We start from the raw sequence: 11,558 nt of genomic DNA, 5'->3' as shown, positions 1-11,558 counted from the left end.
TGACTTATTTTGAAGACTGTCCCAAAGGTGACAGTGAATTGCCTGTTCAGGTAAATGTGTGTGAGTTAAATCTGTCAGAATATTTTGCTTTCTGTCGTTTTAATGAAGTGGGGGCGGGGGGGAAATGGTTTAGAGCTCTGAAAGCATTTTGTCACAACGGCAGGGTGGAAATGAACAATGATTTGAAACTTTTGTCTGTTCTTAAACTATGTAGAACACCTCAAATCCTGTTCAACAGACTGTGCTATCAGCTCATCGTGGAAATAGATTTGTAAGAATATTAACACGTACTGTCATTTTATTCAGTGCAGAATTCCTCCTTGCTCTGGCCAACAACCAAAACCATGCTTGGTATGAAGTTTCGAAGTGTGTTCTCTTCCAAAACAAATCCTAATGTTAATTTAAGTGGAGCTGGTGTCTTGCTGTTTTAATCACTGTTGCTTGGCTTAGATTTTGAGGTTTTCTTAGAAATCTGCAACAAACACTTGAAAGATAAGTAAGAATCTCTACCAGTGATCAAAGACTTGAAACGTGTGTTGATCATCCGTCATGAGTCAATAAACCGTGGTGCCCAGATCATGTTATTCAGCCTCTGAGAGTGGTTTAGTATTTTAGTGCAGCTGCCAGAAGGAAATTCAATGCTAGATTCAGTGCTAGAATAAAAGAGATGAGGACTTAAGACAAAATTTATCACCTTAACGAGTTATTTTGATGCTATTTAATATTATGACCTTGAGATACATGCATTGGCAAACAGCAATTTCCATTTTGCCAGGGGTCAGTGTAACATTTTACGCTATCAGTTCTATGTGAGTTCCAGGGTTTCAGGCTCCTGCCTGTGTTTTAACAGCTTTTTTTATTCTTGGAGCTGTATATGAAAATTGTATGAAATTTTGTGAAACAGCGCCTATTTAGTCATTGTTCTTCTGGCTGTTAATTGCTGTCATGCAGGCTCAGGGACTAATAGGCTTCTATTCATGTTTTGTAAGATGTTCAAAATATGATAATGAACCTTGAGAAAGACTTAGAAAGGGAAAATCTTCCATAAGATTAGAGCTTATGTATTAAAGCATATCCAGGCTTCATCAGAACTTTTTGTAGAGAACATAAATCTCGTCTAGTTTGTGGACATTACAGCCAAAAAAACCCTGAGGAAACTGTGACATTTTAAAGCTTATTTAAAGTTGCCTTTCTGAGACTATATAGTATCTGTCTGAACAGGATTGGGGTTGTCTCTGTGATTGCTTGGACATATGCATCTACCGTATGTGTAGTACATGTATTCGAAGATGAGACTTTCCTAATATTTCTTTATAAGCTTAACTTTATACAGATTTGTAACAGAGCAGGGTGGTTTTGTTTGTTTAAAAAAAAAAAAAGTCTAGCTAAGAAAGAGAAAACATAGCTGTAAATACAGTAAAAATGTTAATTTAAAAAGTTCAGCTGTGGAGATCATGCTTTTCTGTTGCATATAAATGCTAGAATAATTTGACTTAAAAATATGAGATTAAAAGCTGGGATCTTGATTCTGTGCATGGAAAAAAGGTTTAGATACCTCCCTGGAAGGCCCTGTTAAAACTACGGTGTATACTAAAGTAACAGAAAAATATTCTTGTTTTGCAGTTTGTGCTTTTCAGCTATGTATTCCTTACACAACTGCTGAAATGCTGAATAATTTAGTACGTCATTTTTGCTAAATCCTCCGATGGGGCACTGTGTGTCTAAGTAGCCAGACTGATTGATTATGATCTCAGTGATGTCTTTTAAAACAAAAAAGCTTTTGAAGATACTTTAGTAGAGCTGAAATTTAATATTTTGTTGCCAGCTTTTACATTCTGAAAGTGTCTTGTGATCTTCTATTTCTATAGCCTTTGGCTGTTGTGTGGCTCCATATTTTAGCAAGTTTAAATTTAATTTTTTAATGCTTTTGCTTTTCCTAACATGTTTACCAAATCAGCACAGGTTTAAATTGGCTCCGTCTCTGCTGTGGACTATACTAACCACAGATCCCCCAAACATGCCTCAGACTGAGCTGACTAACCTCCTTGTAAACTTCTCTGGGCTTTTAACAGGGAGTAACATTTCAGAAAAGTGAGAGTGGCCAAAGTTTGTGCCAAATGTAACAGTTGCGACAATACGAAATGGTGTTTAACATCAAGGTTAGATAAAAAGAGCAGGGTTACAATTTTCTTCCTAATTTAATTCCAACATCTCTACCTCACTGCTCAGGAGGATGCTAGGCAATTTGTTGTAGCTTAAGGTACCAGTCAGCCTTAATTTCTTTTTGATTGTTTCTCTTTAATCATCTGCTTTGTCATTTGATTTTTATGTGTTGCAGGGGCATAGCTGAGCAGTCAGCTGGTGCCTGTGGTAGCTGTGTGCACCCTCTTGCTGTAATGGAATATTCTGGGACCATTTACTAAAAGCAGCAATTGGATGAGAACCTGATGTCCTCACTCAGGACCGCTCTGTGATCTGGCGGCCACAGTTCAAGATCAAGGTGTTTCCTTAATAGTGCTTTGGCCAACCCACTCGTTATTTTACCCTCAGTTCGTCACACTCTTGGGAACCTCTCATTCCGGGTTAGGTTTTTTTGGTGGGATTTTTCAAGTCCATTGAGTCAGCGGGTGGTAGTTGTGGACCGAGTTTTTGAATCCTGCTGGTGGTTACAATCCAAGGGCATGGGTAACTCCTGTTTGCAGCTTGCACTGATATCAGACAGTCCACCAAGACAGAGCTGTAACTTCTACATAATCACACAATGCTAAAAAAAAAATAAAAATATTAAGACTAAATGCAAATCCCTCAATTTAACACTCAATTAAAATTACTGGAGAGTACTTAACAAGGAGCACTATATCTAACTTTAATTTGCTTTCTCCCACCAATCTGCAGCCAGGGCAGTGTTGTACAGAGCCCGCGTGACCTGGGGCTCACCCTGCCTGCAGGGCTCTGCGAAGGCGACGTTGGCTCGGAGGAGCAGGGTGACCGAGGGTGAGTCAAGGCTGTCTGCAGCAGCCCCAGGGAGGGCATCCAGTCGCAGCCATCTCTGGTGGGGTGCTCCTTATAAAAAGAGGAAGGGGGGGGGGGGGAACCAAAAAAAACAAACCCACCAAAACCTCCACAAAAACAAAAGTGAGGAATGACCTTTCTGAAACCGTTACTTGGTTGTATAGCAGCATTGAGAGAGTAATGGCTCATGGTATTACGAGCCAATTCTCTGGTGCAGTTTTGCACATTTCAAATAAGGGAAGATGGCTGGAGGATGCTGCTGCTGTCTTCACAATACCACCTCTAGCCAGGTGATACTCAAACATGCAGCCATTGGTGTATTGCTTGATCACATGCACATTCCTCTCTGTTTCATCTTTGAGCTTCTGAGACCTTTCTCCAAAGGTCACAAAGCATTAATCTAAATGTGACTGACCAGTTCACATAGGTTCTAGCAACAGAGAATCTTGTCTTGGTCAGTATTTGTATGATGCCTGAAATAGCTGGGTCTCTTGCATTCTATATTGCCACCAAAAAAATTAATGAATTGGAATTTAGAAGTCTGTATGGTTGCAAATGCTTTTACACGGCTCAGATCTTTGCCGTCCTGGTATGAACAGACTTCGGAGGGAAAAGAAACTGTACTGTAAACTGGGGGGATGTACATGCATTCTGCTTTTAGCCAGAAATCTGCTCTGAAGCACAAGGTCCCCTGTCTCCGTTTTGAGATGGTGAAAAGTGAGTGGGACAAAAGGCCTTGCAGGTTTGAACCACTCCTGGCCAAGATCAAGACTTAAAATGTATATATATACATGTATGTGTGTGTATATATATACACATATTAAAAAAAATTTTCTCACTACTGTATGGTTATTACCATCTTTGCTGAGTATAGCAACCATAACTGTCATCTGGCAAGAACCACATTTCATCTACAATTTGCGCTCTGGTCTAAAAATTAGAAAAAGGAGCAACAAGGTTTAGGATTGCTGCAGCTTGGCACTTAGATTTTGTCCACTTCCTTCCTAATGCAGTTTGTCATGGCCAGCAATGAACGGCAGATCTTAAGAGCAGGTTCCAGCTGAGATTTCTAGGTATGATTTAGCAGTGTGTCACTGCCTGGGTGGCAGCCCTTAGAAAGCCGTGGAGGCCTTACTGCATTTGCAGGTACCTTCAGATGTCTTCAGTGAGTCCTAACAGACCTCACAGGTCTCTTAATTATGTCTTAATTGAAAAATCACTTGTGAAAAGATACTTCCTCATCCAAGTAAAGCTGTATAAGGTGTGTATGGCGAGTACAGTATGTCTGCACAGCTGGCTGGCACTAGAAGCTTCTTTCAGAGAAAAGGACTGCTGTTCTGGCTAGGTATGTGTGTCCTGAATTTCTCCTTCATTGGATTATTCTGGGTAGGTAAAAATGACAGACTGCTTTATTCTAAATCTCTGCGTTCAAAAGTGGTTAAGAAGAGAGCGTGAAGGGATTAGGTGTTGAGCACGTCTGTCTCCCTCCTTCCTCGCCTCCATTTGTCATGTCAAGCACTGGTGCCATGGGGCAAAGGCTTCTCCACCTGGAGTGAACACAGACCTCATTGGCTGCAGCGGTGACAGACTTTGTCAAGAAATTACAAACCAGGGTTTCCAAAACTGCTTTCTGCTTCTGGTGGAAGCTTCACCGGGTACAGGCTGTCACTCTGTGTCTTAAACCCTCATGCTCCATCACAGCGTTACAAAACATACTGTACCTGCACTCCAATACGCTTTAGCACGCTGCTCATCTTGGTGGTAGGCTGCAGAGATTCTATATGAATACAGAGTCATTCGTGGCATGGGATATTTGGTAACTCTGTTCTTTTGGGGTTTAAAGTTTGTGCCGGTTTTGTCATTCTCTCATTGTTGCCTTCTTTTATTATGTTTTTGTACTCTGAAGATAAACCAGCTAGGTGAAACACTATTACGCAGCAATGAATAGAAGCCTAGGTGCAGTTACCAATTACTTAAAATGGGCAGGACTTCCTAATGATTACGTTGACTTGTGCAAATTCATTTTGCAGACAATTTATTATACTGAATTCTTGCATAATGAATTTGTGAAACATTTTCAACATCACTCTGAGGCTCTAGCAGAAATTGCCTCCTCATTGAACACGTAGGATAGATAAATAACTAAAAAGGGTAGGATCTTGCACAGACCCTGCACGCTTCCTAGTTTCTAGGGGGGAAAAAAATAACTGTGTGAGGAGAACTGCACTGGAGAATCTGAATGTTATCATCATGCTGCACTGTTAGTCATGGAATATGACTTTAAGTAAGAGGCATAAACAAATGATATGTGAAAAACAAATTGGAGTAGCTGTAAGCTCTCCTAATGTTTCCCTTTTTGCTTTATTAGTCATTGTAAACCTCCTGCTTACTCAGGCTATAACCTTGGGATTATTCTTTATACGATGAGCGTATTTAGAGTGAAATTTTGCGTCCCATAACCTTAACCATAGCATATAGTATTAAAAATTAATTTAATGGTCCTCTAGGATCCGACTCTGGAGGTAGCAAACAAGCATCTCAGTTTTATATTGTCTTCAATTATTCATTAAGAACTATGGGGATTTTCTAGAACATATCTCTTGTGAAGCTCAAAGCTGTTCTAATGCCAGCAACAAGGCTCTGCTACTTAGTTTAACAGAAATGGACATGATTTCCCTGTTGGGTTTCTCTGTTTGAACTGTGTAATATTTTATCACATTTAATAAAGTTTATTACAAACATGACTTGGTATGAGAAGAATCCTGGCAGTAAGGCTAAAGCATCATTTAATTTCGAATGGACGCTTTGCCAACAAGAATTTTAATATATCACCATATGGTGGGCATAATGAATAGTTCAACACATAGATTACACAGCATCAGTATGGATAATTTCTTGTACACTAGAGCCGTTTTCTCAGGAGTTTGAGCTCTCAGTTACATTTCTTCTATCTTCAGTGTTATCCTGGTTCGGACTCTGTAGTTGTTACTGATCCTTTGTTCTTTTAAAGCAAACCTGTTTTCCTCAAAGCAACTGCTTAATTATGGAGCTGCAAGTGCTGCATCCTTGCTCTGGGAGAGGGACTTACTCAGCCTCGTGCACCAGATGTAGAGTTGTGCAAACGTACAAGGGTCTGTGGGAAGGGTGTATCTGGGAAAATGTCAGGGGTTCGAGAGCCAGAGTTGAATTCAGGGTGGTTAAAACAGCATAACCTCTTGTGTGGATACTTGTTCTAGTATTTCGTGGGGTTTCGCAGGGGTGGTTGTATTTCCTTAAACATATACTCTTAGCCATAAGTAAATTTTATATTAACTGTTCCAGAATTGAGTTCCCAGTGGAGAATTACACCAGAGTTACCATAAGTCAAATGTATGCTTATAATGCTATCACTTTTGTGATGACAAGCCCTTGCGTGGCTTCAGTGAAGCTGTTTCTGATTTACGCCGCAGCTGATGTGTTTTAAAATACTTCCCCATTCCTAAAGGATTACATTGGAGTTCGCTGTTTCTGTAATCCCTGTTGGATGCTTTGCGTCCAGAAATCGCTGTTCAAACAATAGTGCACTAAGTGTCCTGGATTTCTTTTTGTAGATTTTTGATTCCTGCTATGAACAGGTCAAACGCACAGATTTGAGGGGGGACGAATCTTTTCCCTTATCTTGTTTTGAAGAAGGGTAGAACTTGCTTTGCCTGTAATTTTACTGCTCTAACAGGAGAGCAGAGCACAGGGAGAGATATGTAGGGAGAAGATAGGTTGGTACAATTTTCAATGCAATTATAACTGAACTTCCAACAAAAGCAATATGACTTTTCCCTCCCACTGTAAGAAGTTTCAGAAGGAATACCATCCCATAAACCACACTGGCAAATTCCCTCTGCAATGGCAGGCGCTGGTGTTGGAAGCCTTGGAAGTCGCTTAACTCTGCGTTTTCATTGTGCAGAGATGTGGCTTTCCTGCAGGATTCCTCTTGGAGAAAGGTCCTGGCCGCTCATGTTCCCAGTGATGTGCTGCTTCTGTGGCAGAGGAGCTTGCAGTCACCAAGCGCTGAACCCAGCCCTTCCCCTTCAGCCCTGCTCTGGCTGTCTGCTCGCCGATGCCTCCAAAACCAGCTTGGCTGCAGCCCTGCTGACGTGTGCCAGCAGCCACGCATCTCCCAGTGGCATGTGTGTGGCCTGGAGGTGGGCAGCTGGCCACACTGCGGTGCAGGCTTGAGGGGAGCTCCTCAGCCACTGTCCGCATGGATTCCATGCAGAGGCAGGAGGCTTGAGTCAATGGCAGGGTGCAGCCTCCCCCAGCAGCCGGCGCGGGGGGGAACCTTGAGTCACTACAGGTAAAGCTGCTGTGCTTCCTCATTAACTTGCTTAGGTGCATTTGCTGGGGGAAGCTCTGGATCTCTGGACCCATATTTTCTTTAATAAGCCAGATTCGTATTTGACGCTGGTATGATGCAAGCCCACACCCACCTCCCATGTGCATCTTTTCAAAACTGGGGGAGTTCATCTTCCTGGCCTGACTCTGTCCCTTCCAGCTTTAGGAATGCTCCTGCCCTTAAGAGGCACTCCATCACCTCCTGGGCTGGTGAGTGTCCTGCTAATGGTAGTTCCTGTATTTGCTTTACTTGTGACTAATTCATTAACCTGTTCTGACATTAAAATGGCATTTTTAAACCAAGTGAAGGTTGGTGCTAAAGCAAGTACTGCTTTTCCACACACACTTTCTCCAGATGTGCCTTTGTATTCTAGGCATGCATGAATATGTGTGTATTTATTTGCCAGTTGCACCTTACAAAGCCATGCAACCGGGGCAATGCATGCATGCAGCATGTTCCTGTCCCCCAGGTGAGGAAAGCTGCTGAGCAGCCTCTGGGGACAGCAAAGCTGGGTTAAGTGAACATCTAGTCCAGTCCCCATGTATGCCCTGCCTGTGACTCGTTTCCAGGCCTTCTGATTTTTAAATAGCTGGATCCTCTGCTAAATTTCCAGCAAATGAAAGACAAACAATGGTATTATGTGATACAGCAGCTCAGAACAGCTCAGCAGGCTCCAGCCCAGAGCTGGAGGGAAGGGCTGTGACTTTGTCCCAAATCTGGGTTCTTCACCCAGTGTGCAATAAGCCAACTGACACAGAGTCGAGATACTTGTTTTATTGCAGTTCTACAGAACTGGGTCTAGGCATCTAACACAGCCAGCGTGCCTTTTAGGAAACATGCAGAGTCTTTTATACAAAATGGTAACCAGAAAAAAATGACATCAAAATAGCTGATTGGTCACTTGTGTAACAGCACGTTTGTGCATGTCCTAATCTCTGTCTAGCTTATCATACTAAGGTGGTCCTACATTTTCATATAAAATCTCCTCCTAGAGGTGTGGGTTTTAGTATTATAATTACCTAAGGTAACTAGAGGTTATATCTTTATCCTATTAGCTACTGCAAAGTTATTGTTTGTTCCTACATTCCATTGCAGCTCCTGTTCAGACAATAGTTGACCATGAAGTAGCTGCTAGCAACATCTTGCTTCTAAGGTCTTTCCGCTCCTGCACTCTCATTGCTAGAGTTTCAAGACTGACCATCATGTTTGCTCACTTCGTGAACTTTTAACCCCTTTCTACATCATACAGCCTGCACTGGAACCACGGGCATCCCCAGTCCTCCTTCCCTGGCACCACCTTTCTTGCTGCAAGAAGAAGGTTTTGATGATCCTTCAGTCTGGTCCTTGTGGGAGGAGATCCATGCACATTATTGGATTATCCAGACTGTCATCTCTGCCACCTTTGGGAACAGCATGAACCAGCATCTGAGGGACCCATTGATCTGCACAGAAAGATTAATAAAGCAAAAGCATTGCCAGCAGCTTCTGACCACCATTCAGGTCATGATCTTTGGGAAGAAACAGCACTTGGCCCTGTGATGTACATACGGTGGAGACCAGGCGAGGGTCAGAGTCTGCCTGCAGGACTTGTGGAGACCTCAGCAAAAAGGAGAGCATTTCAGTCATCCCTGCACTGGTTTGTTTGCAGGCCCTTGTCAGAAAGCCTGGCTGTGAGGGACGGTGCTGTTTGCTGGTCATGTTGGTGATCTGCAATTAAGATGCTACATCTGACACTGAGAGTCACGGGCCAGCGAGCACAGAGAGCACAGGAGCCCAGGGACCTGCAGTGAGTAGGTATGTCTTGGTGGGATCAGGGGCTTCCTGGTGTGAAACCTCTTGCCCAGAGCCGGGGCTCCCCGTATGGGGGAAGATGGTTGTCCTCTGCAGGAAGCCCAGCCAGGAGAGCTGGAGGCTGCCTGGAGATGGGGCAAGGGCTGCTGCAGGCAGGGAGCGCAGCATGGCTACAGGCAGGAGGGCTATGGGCAGCTGCTTTGCACCGTGCAGTGTGAGTGGCAGAACTGTGGCCCTGATGAAGCTGAGGGCTGTGGACCAGTGCCAGGGATGCTGACCCTTTGCTAAGGGTGATGCAGGGCAGACGGGGGTGGCAGGTCTCCTCCTGCTCACCACTTGTAAAAACCACGTGTTGGTCTCCTGGAAATGCTTCTTGTAATGGAAATGCTGAGGTTTGGTGGGGATAACTGTGGGAATTATAGTCGTTCTGGTATGGAGGGATCACACTTGAAAACACCACACAACCCTCATCAGGCTGAGGCTGCCCCAAGCTCTGGGGATGGGCTACTCACGGGGCTGAAGGGGGTGAGAGGCTCCCCCTCTTCACTCACACTTTATGTCCACAGGTTTGCCTTATCTCCAGACCTTACAGATTGCTTTTCCTTCCTAAAAGGAGTAAGTCAGCAATAAGTCAGCCAGCAGCATCTCTATGGGGCTCCCAGTGCAGGACAGAAGGGTTTCAGAGGAAGCGTGCTATAGCAGCGAAGCTGGCCGTAAGAGACCCTGCCACGCTCCCCTGCTGCCTAGGGTGGGCTGGACGCCCCACTTCTCCGTCACCGCCACGTGCTGCCCTCCTCAAACGCGAGGCAGCAGCTCCCCGGTGCTCAGTGGGGCACGGCACCGTCCTCCCAGTGCCATTGTGCCCCCACGGCATGGCCAGGCCCCGCGGCTCCAGCCCCTTCAGTTGCAGCGTGGGACACGCTGTTCCGGGCTCCATTAGCCAGTGAAACAAATTATATTCTGTCCTTTTTTTATAGCACACTCAAAGACAGAAATATCCAGGTTATTTGTATATCTTGAGAGTTGCATTCGATTTGTCCAGGTGAACTCTTTGTGTCTTCTTTTAAGTATGAAATAGAAAAATGTCTATTTTTAATTTATTTTAAAGATAAACCTACTGTGAGGTACGGTCTAATGCAGAATGAATCTCCAAAATGTTTTAATGAAGAAAAGGAGGGTGTGTGAGACCTGGAGCTCTGTCCTGCCAGAGGAGCAGCCCTGCCAGTGCGATGAAAGATATTCCACTGGGGGATTTCTGACACACGCTGCCCCTACATTTCTGGTATTTATTATAGAGGGAAGGGAAGACAAAAGCTCAAGGGAAAACAAAAATCTAGGTCTGCCTCAGGTTATTATAAACTGAGAATTGATAGGCAGTCTCAATTGCCTGTTGCTAAGCAGCCAAGAGAATTGGTTGACCATACCCTGGGCCTTTTAAAAAAAAAAACAAGGCAGAAAGCTCTGTCTCTGTGTGTGTGTGTGTGTGACGGGTATATGAAATAACGTGTAAATCATATTAGAATACAGAGCCCAAATTGTCATTGTTGAATGTGTTTGTGAGACACCGCTGCATGGGTGTGAAACAACTCAGGCCTTGGGTGGACAGGATAACCCTTGCTTTGAAATAAAAAGGAAGAGAGGGAGAAAGAGAGAGATTCTGCCATGTCAGCAGGGCCAAGCAGCACTTTCTTGGGTTTTGAAGGGTCCCTTTAGAGTATGATTTTACATCCCCATGAAAAGCTGCATGTTGATGGTCATGGGAACCGATTCCTGGGGATCCAAGTCTCTCTTCTCCCAGCCACTGTCATCGCAGTGCCTTTCAGCATTAATTTCTTTTTAAAATGACAATGTATAAAACAGCACGAAGCACTGGAGAGCCCCCACCCCTCATTCCCACTGGTGCTGGTCCTGGCTTGCTTTGGCCGGAGCTATGGGAAAGACAGGATGCCAAACTCATACTGGGTGAAGAAACACCCACTGGCCAGGTCCCAGCTGCCCCTGGGGAGGGCAGGGAGAGCCCAGTCCTGCTGAGGGACACCCCCATGCCCACAGGTCCTGCTCAGCTCCAACTTTCCCCCTTCCCGTTCCTGGTCGGGTAGCTGGAGTGTGAAAAAAACGCTGTCTGCCTGGCAGAACAGTCTGCCAGAAGGTTATGGAGTCCTTTTGTTATTTTCTTATTGCTCAGCTAAGCTGAAGTATTAAAATAAAATAGACATTATGCTTGGTGAAAGGCGGTGTTGTCTTGGGAGCCAGCTTCATTATCACCACCCATGATTATTTCACCCCTTTTCCTTGTTTCTGCAAGCATGATTTTTGCCTCTACATTGGTTTGTAATAATAAGTCTCCAAATTGATGATTTCTGTGTCCTGCCTCTGCCATCCCCAA

The sequence above is a fragment of the Falco peregrinus genome, chromosome 5 (assembly GCF_023634155.1).
Source record: "Falco peregrinus isolate bFalPer1 chromosome 5, bFalPer1.pri, whole genome shotgun sequence".
NCBI classification, from domain to species: Eukaryota; Metazoa; Chordata; class Aves; order Falconiformes; family Falconidae; genus Falco; species Falco peregrinus.
The sequence above is the reverse complement of the archived record's forward strand: the minus strand, read 5'-3'. Positions refer to the sequence as shown.